The sequence below is a fragment of the Daucus carota genome, chromosome 3 (genome assembly GCF_001625215.2).
Source record: "Daucus carota subsp. sativus chromosome 3, DH1 v3.0, whole genome shotgun sequence".
Lineage (NCBI taxonomy): Eukaryota > Viridiplantae > Streptophyta > Magnoliopsida > Apiales > Apiaceae > Daucus > Daucus carota.
In genome coordinates this window covers 39472880-39489349 of record NC_030383.2, presented here as the reverse complement: position 1 = coordinate 39489349, position 16470 = coordinate 39472880, and the positions used below count along the sequence as shown (strand labels likewise).

Below are 16470 nucleotides of genomic sequence, written 5' to 3'. Positions count from 1 at the left end.
CTAATTCACAACTACTTCATGCATGAGGATTCCGTGAGTTAATACTCATCCTAGAGACTGATTATAATACCAATACTCATCCTAGAAACCGATTATAAATAAAGACCGAAACATACCATTTCATTGAATCATAAAGAATACAAAATCGAAAGCAATTTAATATGTGCCTGTTTGTTTTGGAGAAGTACAAGCAGCTTCTGTCTTCTGCTTTTGTTGACCCGTTTGTGTGAATTAGTAGAAGCATTTTTAAGAAGCTGAGAATGGTAACTTCTCTATCAGAGCTTCTACATCTTTTCCAAACACTTTATTAACTTATTTACTTCTCACTTCTAATCCACTTTTTTACTTAAAACATGAAATCATTTTTTTTAAGTTTTCCCAAACGGGCCCTATATGAGTTTCAAAATTTCTTTGTCGTTTGGTCTGCCAATTGCATTTGTTCTTCTCATTAACTCGGAAGTGGCCGCTGAAACTACAAGCAAGTCTGGTCAGTAGTATATGTCTTTTCTCTATATACAAGAATTGCAATTTTGTTAGGTTGATGTCTAACATATTATTAAATATATATTAATGCAGCTGAGGGAGACAATGGAGGAGCTGACCTTAAGAACATTGCATGCATGTGTTTAAGAAGTGGCTTCTGTTGCCCTCCTCGTGATAGAGTATATATTTACATATATTCTAAATGATTTTATTCTCATATTTAATTGTATTTTGCATTTAATTAGATATTTATTTAATAGATTACAATGTTTTATTGTCGGAAGCAAGGAGTTCCTAAAGTTTGAAGGAATTGGAGTAAAGAGCTTAATTTGAAGATAAATTAGAAGGAAATTCGGATTTGTTGGATTGCTTGAACACGACTCACTGTTTGGGGCCGTATCTTGAGTTCTAGAAGTCAGAATTGGGTCATATTACAACCCACGCGAAGCTTAGATAATTTTCTTTAATTCAGAGATGATCCAATATCTGAAATCCAACCCCAGAAACAGGGGAGAAAAATCTGTTACGAATTTTCCATGAAGAAACTAATTCCGTTTGTGAAACTGATTTATATTTCCTTATAAGCATTAAAATCATATATTTATAGGGATAGACATTAGATCGAAGGAGGATTATATTGTATAATTAGGTTAGGTTAAAAATACTTCTGTTTGCTTGTTCTTCAAGACTTCGGGCTTGGAGATTCCATTGTACAATCCAACTTTATTTTCTTTTATTAATTTGTTATGCTAGAGTAGATTTTATTCTAGAGTTAAGTTGAACCCTAGTTATGGTTGATGCTAGTGATGGGTGCGGGGGCACTTCGAGGTCGGGGAGTGCTATCCCCGAATTCAAAACTCATCCCCGACCCCGCCCCGAACCCCGAACGGGGATACTCCCCCCCCTCCCCCGATCCCTGCCATGAACGGGGAACGGGGTTCCCCGCGGGGATTCGGAGAATTTCATTTTTTAATTAAAAAATAATGATTTTATAATATATAATATACTTTTTATTAAAAAAACAAAATATTAATTCATAATATACTAATAAAATGATATTATCTCATATTTTCAACATAAGATCATATTAAAATTGATTTATAATACAAATTAAAGATAATTTTAAAATTATAAAATATATTATATTACAACATAATTATAATCGACCAATAAAAATAAAGAATTTTTTTTAAGTTTAGTAATATTATAAAAGGCATATGTTTATAATAATTTATTTAGTATAATGTATATAAACATATTATTATATATATATATATACAATCGGGGTCGGGGATCGGGGCGGGGAGAAAAGAATCCCCGACCCCGACCCGAACCCCGAATTTTTTATAAAACTTTCCCCGATCCCCGCCCCGCCCTCGAAAAATTCCCTGAATCTCCGACCCGAACGGGGCGAGGATCGGATCAAGGTCGAGCGGGACGGGGTGAATGCCCATCCCTAATTGATGCATGATTTTTGATGATCTCTGATTGATTATTTTATTTGCTCTTGCTTATTGAGTTGTGCTAATTAACAATAACACGTCAGACGTGATTATGTGTATTGTTTGAACCAATATCTATTTACCATCGGAAGTTGGATTTAGATGGTTGTGATTTATCCAATAAGGACATGAACTTCTCCATGGAAATAGGTAGAAGGAATTGTTTGGAAGTTAGGATGCTGTGTTTAATGTCTTTAAACTGCATGATACCATGGAAATAAGCTTGATTGTATTTTAGAGAAGCCATTAATATTCGGAAGAGGTTATTGGTATTTTATAGGGCGCATCTTTCCTCTTGGGTAATATATCTGAGTAGGGGTGTACACGGTTCGGGTTGGGCGGGTTAGCAGAATTTATCGACCCAACCCAATTAAATCGGGTTTTCAAAATTTCAACCCAACCCGAACCGTATAAATTTGTAACCCAAACCAATTTGTAGTACTTCGGTTTGGATCGGTTCGGATTGGTTTGGTTATAATCACCGGTGTCGAATAGGTCTTCAACATCAAATTTTTTACACTAAAAATTACTTTAACAATCTTGTCAAAGACATAAAATTGAATTTAGTTAAATAAAATAAGTAGTAACAAATAACAAACAAATATCTTCATAAATATAATCTCATATTCTCACTCATAAATTTATTCTCATATATATTTAAATAGCAAACAAAAATTAATATATTAAATTTAGGGCACACAAATACAATAAAACTAATTGGATTAGGCTAATATGTGATGAGATGGATAAATTCAATATGTTCCCATATTTTTCAATCGGGTTGGGTTGGATCGGTTTATAAAACACGAAACCCATGTCCAACCCAATTAAATCGGGTTAATACTATTTCAATCCAATTACTAATCGGGTTAAAAAATTTCGGATTGGATCGGCCGAAATATGATCGGTTTGGATTGGGTTGGTCGGTTTCGTCAACCCGTGTACACCCCTATATCTGAGTGATTGGGGGGGAAAATCATAATTGCATCAATCCAAGCTAGCGGGGATACTTGATTCTAGATATTTTTAGTTAATTGTTTTCTAGATTTTATTTGTATTAGTTTAATAATCTCTCCATATTTTTATTGTGTTACTTGTTAGTTGGATTGAATCGAGAATGACTAGTGTTTGATACGTTTGTCTCTGTGGAAACGACTCCGACTTACTCTACTACATAGTTAGGAGGTTTTGTTAGATAATTTATTATTTGATAGGCACGCGACAACCTTGTCAAATTTTTGACGCCGCTGCCGGGGACATAGCGGTATTAGATTAGTTCGTTTTTGATAAGATCCAACTAATTTTTTTGCTGTTGCTTTATTCTTGCTCCGTTTGATCCTTCACTTGTTGTTTTAACTTGTTTCTTGCAATATTTGAGTTTCAGGTGTCTATGACAAGAAAGTAAGCAAGTGAATGGAGGAAGAAGAAGAACGCATGGAAGCATTGACTAAGGCTGTGCATACAATATCTCGAATGGTCGATGAACTTGAGTTGAGATCTTCATATTTGGCTGCTACTTGTGAAATTTGTGGTATGCAGGGGAACCATTGAAATTTTTGCCAATTTAACACCCCTTATTATCCAAACCAAGCACCGTATTGGGATAGTAATTTTAATTACTCTACCAATTACAACTCTGACAAAATACTACAATACAATCTATATCCTAGCACATACAACTCTGGTTGGGAAAATTATCCTCATTTTTCCTACCATACCAACCCATATCCACCACAAAAGTCTAGCTTGGAAACTGCCTTGAAAACCTTTATCTCCGAATTTTATCAAAATCAACAATTTAATCCTCAGTTTGAAGAGATACAAGTTAGTCCATGCCAAGCTCAACCACCTAAAATCATCTACCCTCAACCACCACAAAACTCCAACTTGGAAATTCTTTTGCAAGAATTTATTTCCACAAGAGAAAAAGAATGAAGAGTTTAGGACACATCTGAATGAGATGAAAGCTCATACCAAGTTGATGGAAAACACACTGGCTCAAATGACTCAACATGTAGCTCAATTCGTAGAGATGCGCACTCAGACGATATAGTGAACCTACGAGTCAAATTGATGATGCAACTTTGTGGAATGGTTAGGAGGTTAAAGAGTCTACAGATGAGGTCAGTAATAGTAAGATAATTTTTGATGACTTTTATGATGAAGATGATAATGATTTTGAAAGTCTTACTCTCATTGACCCATATGCTTCTCAAAGATAAACATGTGCGAAAACTCAAGTGATAGTAATGATGCTAATTTCTTAGATGACTCTTTTTGCACGCTATTTGATGAGGGTGATAATACATCTGTGGTGGAAATTGATTTGAATAAGGATATTGTGAATTCAAATGTGGTAGATGAGATAGAATCAAATTTGGATGAACTTGACTCAATTGATGTTAGGATTGAGAATATGTATATGCCTTTTGCCGATTCAATTTGGGAGGATTTTATGAAAAGTAACTATAAACGTGTTGGTGATGATTTTTCTAAATACTTTCAATTCCCAATTTTCTTGATCATACAAGTTTCGTTCGTCGATTTATATATCTTCTTGGTATTTTAATTGGTGCTCAAATGAATAGATTAATTGAAATTAGGAGATATGTAAATCTGTTTGCTTTTTCACCTCATTGATAAATATTAGTTATTTAAATAAGTCGAGCGAATGACAATAAACAAGCGCTTCTTGGGAGGCAACCCATGATTTTTAATTTATATTTTTGTATTTTTTTAAGATTAGAAATTTTATTTGTATTTTATTTTTTACTCCCTCAAGGTGTCTTGATAATGTTTGTGAAGTGTTTCAGAAATAAATTAATAATTTACAGCAATTTCGGAGGTGATATAAAAAAAATAGGATTTGCCGGCATAGTTTTCCTGCTGTCCGTGCCACAGTTTACTGGAAGTCTGTGTTCGTTTCTAAAGTATGCTGCTGGGCGTGCGAATCTCTGTCGCCCGTGCGGAAGTCACTGGAGGAGCTGCACTATAATTTAGTGCGGAAGTCACTGGAGGAGCGACACTATAATTTAGTTTTACGTTCAATTCCTTCCTGCTGTCCAATTCAATGTTGGGCCTAGTGTCCAGCCCATTTCCAGAAGCCCAAATACGGAATCCATCTAAGACCCAGTCATTACCAGCCAACTGACTTACAAGAGCTCTTATGTACCCGCTCGGCCACCTTGCAAGTTGTCACATGTTTGTATAATCTAATATTTGAAGCTTGCTTTGGAAGATTATTCAATGGAGCTAAACTTCTCTTCTTTTTTTAAGGGACACTTCGTGCTTATGCACTTGGGGAGTATTTCTAAACTTTCTTTGTATTTTTAGGATTATACTATTAATAAATTATTCATTGAGGACAATGAACCATTTAAGTGTGGGGATGAGTTCTTAATGAATGAAAAAAAATTCAAAAAAATTATATATGATTATAATTAAAAAATTGAAAAGTTAAAAAAATAATATTGTATATTGCCTTGTCTTAAGTTTAGGAAATTCATGTTAGAAGCATTTAAATTAGAGCATGTAGTTATTTAGTTTTGTATGCATTTTTTAGATTTATTTTATTTTTTCTTTTAGGTTGCATTTGCATAATTCATGAAAGTATATAATACCAAGTTAATTTCTTGTGATGAGCTTATTTGCATAATTTCTTGTCTAGTAGTCTTGATCATATGTGATGTCTTGCATGCTTAGAAGTTGCTTGTGCGGAAATTTTAGTTACACTATAAAATGCTCTAGAGACGAGACTTAGGCTAGCTTAATTCTTGAGTCTTTGCTATGAGTCGAGCGCAGAATTTTGACTATTCCCTTTTGAGCTTAGAGTATGTGAATCTTAAGTTTGGGGGAGCTGTGGGATGTATATGCCTTTCTAAAAAACAGAAAAAATAGAATATTATAAATAAAGCATCAAATACTCCTTTGAGATCAATGGGTGACAATATAATGTCATATGAAGGGGACGATTCATGTATGTGTGTTGGTATTAAGTGCAATGGTATTAGAAAAAATAAATTCCTTGTGACTTTTCACTACCCTTGGTTACTAGAGAATTACTTGACTTCAAAAAAAAAGAGAAAAAAAAATGAGCTAGCGAAGTCTTATGGTGGTCGTAACTCACTTACCCTGAGAAGCGTCCGGACTTTAGACCAAGTATGCGAAAAAAGAAAAAAGAAAAAAAAATATGGATAAGAAAAATACAAGAGAGGCATAGAAGTTCCTTTGTAACCCTAAGCTATAGTTGACTCTAATGTCACGAAGTGTTTAAGCTCTATTCTGATTAACGGCTCATGGTTAAGACTCTATTGAAGTTTGTTGGTCTCTGTTTTATTTCAATAGAGAGCATATTGAGCACACACGATGCACTCCATACTTGCAGTGGAAGAGTTGCATGACTAATATGTGAGATAGATGAATGCCTTGATTGTTGCATATTCTGAAGATTATATGTTGACGAGGTTAATGCTTTCAAGATTAGATTGCATTCATACTAGTTGCATGTTTGAGACTTGGCTGAAAAAATTGGATTTTGTGGGTATATCTTCTATAAACCCTCACGAGACAAAACTCGTCCTACTAGGGTTGCCTAGGGGTTTAACGGCTTGTTGCATTCGCTCAATGCAATCGTGTCATCTACGAAAATGGTGTTAGGTAGTTAGTATAGATATTTTTCTTTCTTTTATTTGCCCGAGGACGTACAAAAGCTAAGTGTGGGGATTTTTGATAGAGTATATATTTACATATATTCTAGATGATTTTATCCTCATATTTAATTGTATTTTGCATTTAATTGGATATTTATTTAATAGATTTCAATGTTTTATTGTAGGAAGCAATGAGTTCCTAAAGTTTGAAGGAATTGGAATAAAGAGCTTAATTTGAAGATAAATTAAAAGGAAATTCGGATTTGTTGGATTGCTTGCACACGACTCACTGTTTGGGGCCATATCTTGATTTCTAGAAGTCAGAATTGGATCATCTTACAACCCACGAGAAGCTTAGATAATTTTCTTTAATTTAGAGATGATCCAATATCAAAAATCCAACCGAATCAGCCTAGAAACAGGGGAGAAAAATCGGTTACAAATTTTCCATGAAGAAACCAATTCCGTTTGGGAAACTAATTTATATTTCCTTATACGCATTAAAATCATATATTTATAGGGATAGACATTAGATAGAAAGAGGATTATATTGTATAATTAGGTTAGGTTAAAAAACACTTTTGTCTGCTTATTCTTCAAGACTTCGGGTTGGAGATTGCATTGTATAATCCATCTTTATTTTCTTTTATTAATTTGTTATGCTAGAGTAGATTTTATTCTAGAGTTAAGTTGAACCATAGTTATGGTTAATATTTGATGCATGATTTTTGATGATCTCTGATTAATTATTAATTTTATTTGTTCTTGCTTATTGAGTTGTGCTAATTAACAATAACAGGTCAGACGTGATTATGTGTATTGTGTAAACCAATATCTATTTACCATCGGAAGTTGGATTTAGATGGTTGTGATTTATCCAATAAGGACATAACTTCTCCATGGAAATAGGTAGAAGGAATTGTTTGGAAGTTAGGATGCTATGTTTAATGTCTCTAAACTGCATGATACCATGGAAATAAGCTTGATTGTATTTTAGAGAAGTCATTAATACTCGGAAGAGGTTATTGGTATTTTATAGGGCGCATCTTTCCTCTTGGGTAATATATCTGATTGATTGGGGGAGAAAATCATAATTGCATCAATCCAAGCTAGTGGGGATACTTGATTCTAGATATTTTTAGTTAATTGTTTTCTAGATTTTATTTGTATTAGTTTAATAATCTCTCCATATTTTTATTGTGTTACTTGTTAGTTGGATTGAATCGAGAATGACTAGTGTTTCATACGTTTGTCTCTGTGGAAACGACTCTGACTTACCCTACTACATAGTTTGGAGGTCTTGTTAGATAATTTATTATTTGATAGGCACGCGAAAATCTTGTCAAATTTTTGGCGCCGCTGCCGGGGACAGAGCGGTATTAGATTAGTTTGTTTTTGATAAGATCCAACTAATTTTTTTCCTGTTGCTTCGGCTATTATTCTTGCTCCGTTTGATCCTTCACTTGTAGTTTTATCTTGTTTCTTGCAATATTTGAGTTTCAGGTTTCTACGACAAGAAAGTAAGCAAGTGAATGGAGGAAGAAGAAGAAGGCATGGAAGCATTGACTAAGGTTGTGCATACAATATCTCGAATGGTCGATGAACTTGAGTTGAGATCTTCATATTTGGCTGCTACTTGTGAAGTGTGTGGTATGCAGGGGAACCATTGAAATTTTTGCTAATTTAAGACCCCTTATTATCCAAACCAAGCACCGTATTGGGATAGTAATTTTAATTACTCTACCAATTACAACTCTGACCAAATAACACAGTACAATCCATATCCTAGCACATACAACTCTGGTTGGGAAAATTATCCTGATTTTTCCTACCAAAACAACCCATATCCACCACAAAAGTCTAGCTTGGAAACTGTCTTGGAAACCTTTATCTCCGAATTTTCTCAAAATCAACAATTTAATCCTCAGTTTGAAGAGATACAAGTTAGTCCATGCCAACTCAACCACCTGAAATCATCTACCCTCAACCACCACAAAAATCCAACTTAGAAATTCTTTTGCAAGAATTTATTTCCACAAGAGAAAAAGAATGAAGAGTTTAAGACACATCTCAATAAGATGAAAGCTCATACCAAGTTGATGGAAAACACACTGGCTCAAATGACTCAACAGGTAGCTCAATTCGTAGAGATGCGCACTCAGACGGATAGTGAACCTACGAGTCAAATTGATGGTGCAACTTTGTGGAATGGTGAGGAGGTTAAAGAGTCTACAAACGAGGTCAGTAATAGTAAGATAATTTTTGATGACTTTTATGATGAAGATGATAATGATTTTGAAAGTCTTATTGACCCATATGCTTCTCAAGAAATAAACATGTGCGAAAACTCATGTGATAGTAATGATGGTAATTTCTTAGATGACTCTTTTTGCATGCTATTTGATGAGGGTAATAATATATCTGTGGTTGAAATTGATTTGAATAAGGATATTGTGAATTCAAATGTGGTAGATGAGATACAACAAATTTGGATGAACTTGACTCAATTGATGTTAGGATTGAGAATATGTACATGAACTTGACTAGTGTTTGATACATTTGTCTCCGTGGGAACGACTCTTACTTACCCTAGTACATAGTTAGGAAGTCTTGTTAGATAATTTATTATTTGATAGGCGCGCGACAACCCTGTCACCTCGCGCTAACGCCGAAGCTGAAACACTTGAGAACACTCGAGTTACCTCGCCGAAGCCGAAGCCAAAGCACTTGAGAACACTCAAGTTAAGCCCTCATCTGATGCTTACGCTCGAGCACAAGCACCGGAGAACACTCAAGTTAAGCCTCAGAACTAGAGGCCACTGCAATCTATATGCATCAGTACAATAATATACTATTAGTTGCTTCCTTTATCATGTATGAGTGATATCATTGATTAGTAATACGAGTACTTACAAATAAAATGCATGTTCGATCAAATTGATGGATGTTTAGTTTAAACGTGACTACGTATTTTGATATTTAGACGTGTTTGAAGTTTATTCATATGAATATATGATCATTAACCGGAGCTTTTGAGATGCTGACATATTTCTCAAAACATCCAAAGTGTCCTCTGCGTTTGCACCTTCTCTTTTTAATGCTTAATGTGATATCTGAAGAATATGTCAAACAGAAACTCCTTTGATATACAATTTAACATACTACTTCTACATATCAAGAATCAAAACTGTATTAGAAACAATATTCTACCTTCAATGCTGTCGTGTGCATGCTAATGTAGCCTGGTTTTTAATTTCAAGTACGTAAAAATCCTAGCTTGGTATTTAAATAGCAACATTGCATTAACTTTGATTTTTGTAAATATGGTTAAAGAGATTATGCAAGTTATGGGCAGGAAAATAGCTCAAGATGGTTGTTTAGGCAGTGATGGAAAAGTACAGAGCGAAACAATCTATCAGCAAATGCAATACGTAGAAGGAAAGATCTGCTGCTGCTTTCTGTTATTAGGTGAGAAAAAGTAAAATAATTCATCGCACTTCTGCAGGCACACTTATCACTTACCACAGATTCTGAATAGGCTACATTTTATAAATTTTCTGCACTCTGATCACAGATCACTGGTGAACCCAAGGTAACATTAACGTGACTCTAAATAGGCACATTACAGAAAGAGATGACGAGCTAATAGCATGGTAGATTGCTTCCTACTCCTAAAATAAGGTAGCTCAACTAGGACGAGGGTGAGATTATTAGACAGCATTCATATTATCAAATGCTTTGTTCAGTGGTAATAGTAATATACTAATACTTGTGAATTCAATGCTTCCAGTTTGGATGCATCAGCGCTTTCACAAGTATGTTCCTCCGAACTTTCCCCAAATCAATATGGTATATATGATATATTGAAGAAGTTGGATCAGAGTAACAAACGTATAAGGAACAAATATCAGTGATATCTTAATTATATGGAATGTAGAGGCGGCCTGTACTAGCTTAAACCCCAGTTATTGCAGACACTGACAAAAGATTAATTTCACCAGGACACAAACTCGCAACACAGAAAAATGATAGGCCACAGTGTGACTTGAAAAAATTGTTATCGTACATAACAACCAACTACACTATTCTGTAATCAGTATCGCAGTTCAATATTTCTCTATGCTATGCAACTTCTAAGGAGCATTCAACATTCAAAATAATATATAAATTGACAGATGAAGTGTACCGCTTCAAAGTGGTATCTAAAGTTATTTATATCAATAAATCATGGAAGCAAAATATACAAAAAAAGGCGCCTTTTTAATGGATATATATCTACTGAACATAACTATATATTTATTGATCACCTTGACATAAATAAAAGTTCAAAAGCATGGAATTTCTTTAAAGGAGGAAGAGATTTTTTACAAAAAACTCTGGAGATTACATAGATTTTATAGGTGAAAATTAAATGATTAAAAAACGGAAAAAAGTTTACCTGAAATGAGTTGCCAAGAGATTAATATCTCTTACTATTGCCACCTTCCCTGACATGGTTCTTAGAAAAACTTAATAGCACTTCCACCTTGTTGGTGCGACCTTGTTCCTTCCCACCCATACAAAGTTCCGCTTTGTTCATTGATCAATAACATACTTGTACACACTCTTTGGTGGATCATTGTCATAATTCTCAAGAGCTTTGCGAATTCTGTCACTGAGTTTAAGAACCTTGCTCTCACTGGGCAGCTCCCTAGAAAAACATCATCTGCCTCTGCCATTTGAGGAGCAGTTATAAAATCTGTTGGTTCAGCAATTGAGGTCTCAGGACACGTAAAACTTTAAACAGGACCAAAAGCTAATCAGGCCTATTCATCTTAGTTTGTATCCGGACAAAAAATATGCATTGAACATGTAGTTATAGTATGATAGTGTTAAGCTACTCCTTATGCATGAATAAACTACTCCTTATGCATGAGGATTCGGTGAAAGCTAGACCTCGTAAACCACAAAAACATGATCAAATCCAAGCACTATGCTAGACAACTAGACCTAGTTAGAAATGAATTTATCACTACTAACAAGTCAATCAACATCAATTAAAAGATCTCTTTTTTCTTGTTCAAGTCCAAACAATTCAAAGATATGCAACATTTAGATCGTTGTAAAAACAGTAATAAACAGGATTATAAATTAGTTGATAACAACTATGCCTACACGCATATAGTATAGAGTTGTCAAATACAGGAAAACATGTAAAATTGTAAATACCAAACATAATCCTTGTAACTTAAGTAATAGTATGGGGTTTTATTATACAAACAAATCCTGTATCAAGTCTCAATAAGTCACAAGCACTCCTTATGGAATAAGTATGTAAGAAGGCGAGGTAACGATATGACAGGATGGGAAATAAACTTTTAAGCTTTGAAGAAAACATCTCTATCACAAATTCGTCCTTCTTTGGACTTCTCTTCATTCATGATATCATCCTCCTCAGACACAGGAACCTGCAAGAGGAAATTTCATTAGTAATCTAATACAGCTTGCTTGCAGAAAAAATAAAATTATAATTAAATTTTTGGCAAAGATATGAAATGGCTTTTTGCTCCCCATTTTTTCTTCCTTGACCTGAATAGTGCCAGAGAAGTTCGACCACCTGATTGTTTGATCAACACAATGTTGGAAAATACCATTTTTTTAATAAGTTCAGTATGCAACATTTACAACCTATACCAAACAACAAATATTTTCATAGTATCGATAGTATAAAGAAAACTGCATAAATTTTTTGAGCTCACCTTGACTCCATCTTTTTCTTGCTTAACTTTATCCATCTTGTCAAGCTCTGCAAACTACTTAGGAGTAAAAGGGTATGCCATGATCCCAGGTTCTTCAATTGCCTTAGCCACATTTGGATGGAGAGTCTTCCCATCAGACCCTAAGAGGACCACAGTGGGTAAGGTTGAAAGTTCGAAGTACCTAATCAGTTTCTCACAGCTTTTGTCATCGAAAGGCAAGGAAAGCCAATGTGAACTTTTCATCCCTTGTTTGAATGACTATCCATCATCATCGAGGGAGATGGTCACTATTTCGAAGTTCTCCCCTTTTTCTTTCAGTTCTCTATAAACTTTGACAAGCTTTCCAGTGAATACAACAGAGTCATTGTATGATGCCAATGAAAAATGCAGACCTATAGTTTTTCCTTCAAGCTCAGTGACAGGTACCTATAGTTTTTCAAGATAAAACAAGATATAAAATCAATTTAATTCACAGGAATTATATTATATAAAGCTTGCAAGAATGTAAGACTCTAAGCATTTAAACTCACCTTCTTTCCATCAGCTGAAAGTACAAAGTCGCGAGACCGAGAAGCTAAAATGGAGCTCAACGATTGGTTCCTCTCAGCTTCTTCTTCGTGCTCCTTGAGTTCTTTCAGATGCTGTGACGTATGAGGATACACTTCAGCTCCATATTCACTAATGATCAAAACCCGTGCATCACTCAAAACTTTGCCATACCCATCTAGTAAAACAAGATGTGGAATCCCTCTCCCTTTAAATAATGCCTTCAATTTATCACGTGCGTCAGAATCAGAAAAGGGAACAACAACCCAAGGCATCTTGAAGAAGTACTCGTTAAATGACTCGACATCTTTATCAGCTGAAACAAATACAACTTCGAATCCTCCCTTCATAGATATCTCATTGTACACATCTACCAACTTGGGAGTGAAATGGTGACATGGACCACACCATGAGGCTGAGAAATATAAACCAACTGTCTTCCCTTTCAACCCATCGATTTTAACCTAAAACCACAAAAGCAATTGTTAACTCTTAAATGGATATTCTGCTCTTAAACTAAAATCAGAATAATCGTTATATTAAAATTACACAAAACAGATGACAAAATTTTGCTAGAAGACTCCAATTCCAACATAATACTATTCAACCACCTCATATTTTGCAAAAGCAGAATCCTAAAGTGGTAAATAATTGGTATCAATTCAGTTTCAGAAATTAACCTATACTCTCCCCCTTAAATATACACTTGTAAACCAAATTCAGTAAACTCTAATCACCCTCACCAACATCAAAATGCTCTGAGGTCCAGGAGCGGGTCTATTAACTGGCGCAGGGTGTCCCCCTACAAACTTTTTCTTTTTACTTTTTTCCACCATTAAAATGTGTCTCATAAAATTTAAAAATATAAAGGTGATTTCAAAATATTTATTTGATGCCCCCGAATTAAAATTTGGGATCCGCCCCAGCAAGGTTTATAATCAAATGAACAGTAAACAAAAATTAACCACCTAACTAACAGAGAAGTCTAAACTCAAATTCATATATAAACCTCTCAATCTTCAACAAATTGATGCTCAAACATTTAAAAAACAAAATAAAAATATCACTGAACCAAAACATGTAATTACTCATAAACACACGGACAGATACTTTAAAAATAGAAGACATGTAAATCAACAGTCAAATACAACTAAACATGCATGCAATTTTCGTAGATAAAACCCCTAAAACCCAACCAGATTAGATTAAGTTACCTGATCACCGGAGTTTCGAAGGAGGTAATCTCTTGTCAGAGAGAAAAGGAGAGACAGAACATCGTGCGAATCAGAAGCCTCTAGAACCGCCATTTTACGAAAGAAATTTAGCTGAAAAGAAGCTTGCGGAGAAAACGGGGAGAATATATACGGAGGCAGGGGCGGAACCAGGATTAAATTTTAAAGGCCCAAATTTGGAAGCAAGTAAGATTGTAAAGGACTGGTTGGAATGTGAATTTAGAGAAAGAGAGTCGGAGAGAGCAGGTTGCAGGGCTGTGGGAAGTGGGCACCGGGAGCCGGCCGCTGAGAAGAACGTAACTCAATGAATTTATCGCAGTAAGATGTTGAGTCAGGATATCTTTTTGAATATACTCTCTTCATTCCAAATTAGATGATACTTTTGAGGAAAAATTTATTCCAAAATAGTTGAGCCTCTTTCTTTTCAATGCACATTTATCAACAATATTATATTCTTACTTTTTTTTATTTATCATTTCCAATGTACCATCTAGCTAATATTATCGAAAGTCTACACAATAAATACAGGTAGAGATGGAAAAAAAATCTTTTGCTACTCCTTGCTATGTGTGAAATTAGCAAAAAGCTCATCTAAATTGGGATGAAAGGAGTATTTGTTAATCTCTCTTTAGACTAAGAGCAAGTTCAAAGTAGAGAGAAACAAAGAGTATGTATAAGGAATTTTTTATAAAATACAGGACAGAGCAAGAAGAGAGAGGTGCTTTATAAATAAGACTTGAAGAGGTTGTCCTAGTGATATAAGGCATCATTACGACATTGTTAGATCAACATTTTTCAACAAATGGCCTAAATTATGACTTAGGACATGTTATAAGGTATCTCCTGGATTGGTCCTCAGCGCTCTAAATTATATTGACATCAATAATTCAGCGGGGGCTGAAAAAAAAATATGCACTGTTTTTTCGAGGTTAGGGGGGCTCTAGTAGGGATGAGCGTGGTTCGGTTTGGACCCGAAATCAAACCGTAACCATATTTATTCGGTTTCTAAAATCAAAACCAAAACCAAACCAAATACTGTTGGTGTGGTTTCGGTTTTTTAATATGATTTCGGTTTGAAAATGGTCTGGTTTCGGTTTTAAACCAAATTAAAAATTATCTCGCACTATTTTTTCTAATTAAAAAATTTCCTTGTTATCTTTTTAATATTATGTGGATGTTAAAATTTGAGTACAAGAAAGTAAGGTGCAAGTAATAAGTAAATGAATAAGAATAAATTTTCAGTATAATGCAAAGAATAAATTTGGATAAATACTGAATACTTACAGCAAGCATATAGAATCAAATCTATGAATAACACAGAGTCAGCTGCAGGCAGCATTCGTAGTATATCAAAATTGACCCGAAGAGTATAATTCAATCATTAAATATAATAAAAATAAAAAAATTATTATTCTTATATATGTGTGTGTGTGTCTATATATATAAAAAAAACTTATATAATTAAGTAATTTGGTTCGGTTCGGTCTGTATTTGGTTTTGAAAAATTTAAAACCAAACCACAACCATATTATTTATTCGGTTTGGTTTTTAATTGGTTCGGTTCTAAATGGTTCGATTTTGTCCGATTTCGGTTTTGGTTTTTGATTCGGTTTTGCTCATCCCTGGGCTCTAGCATCCCTAACCCCTCTCTGGTTCCGCGACTGTATAGAGGGCGATGTTATGTGGTACTTAGGTAGTGCAAGTATAAATTTGATTTTCAGTTGCTAATTCAAATGGCAAGTCTTTTTATATATATGGATTATGGAGACCATCCACACCATCGTTGGATCGATCTTGTGAATCAGATTAAAATAAAATTAATTAATTAATTAATTAAAAGTGGTAATGTCCTGCCTTACCAGGTTTGTGAATGAATCGGATTTTCGACCCGATTCGAAACATATTTAATGAATATATATTTGTTTAAAAAATATTCAATCCGATTATAAAAATTACTCAATCCGATTATTAAATATTTATATTAATTTTTAATATAATATTAAAATTTCAATAATATAATTTATTAAATATTTAGAAACTAATATAAATATATATACACACATAATATAAATATAAATATATATATTTATACATCTTTGTATATATATTTAATTTATATTCTAATAAATTCAGATATAAATTTAGGGTGATCTCGTGTGTTTATAATCCGATCCACTTTTATATATAGATAAGGGAGATACAAGGGATTAGCGAGAAATAAGAGAGACAATAATCTCTACCATTCATTCCAATTTAATTTTGTGGTTCAGTTAAATCAAACATAAATGTGTGTGGAGAGAGAGAGAGTGTGTCTTACTCT

The 16470-nt window shown here is 34.1% G+C and overlaps 1 long non-coding RNA gene and 1 pseudogene across 1 annotated transcript; one reads left to right on the top strand and one right to left on the bottom strand.

Moving 5' to 3' along the window:
- The first annotated feature begins 118 nt into the window (after positions 1–118).
- On the top strand, positions 119–1223 carry LOC108213959 (uncharacterized). The gene is made up of 2 exons (XR_001805422.1): positions 119–487; positions 577–1223. It is a non-coding gene; the product is annotated as an uncharacterized LOC108213959 (long non-coding RNA).
- Positions 1224–12103: 10880 nt separating this feature from the next.
- LOC108213655 (probable nucleoredoxin 1) lies at positions 12104–14455 on the bottom strand (annotated as a pseudogene).
- Positions 14456–16470: the final 2015 nt, after the last annotated feature.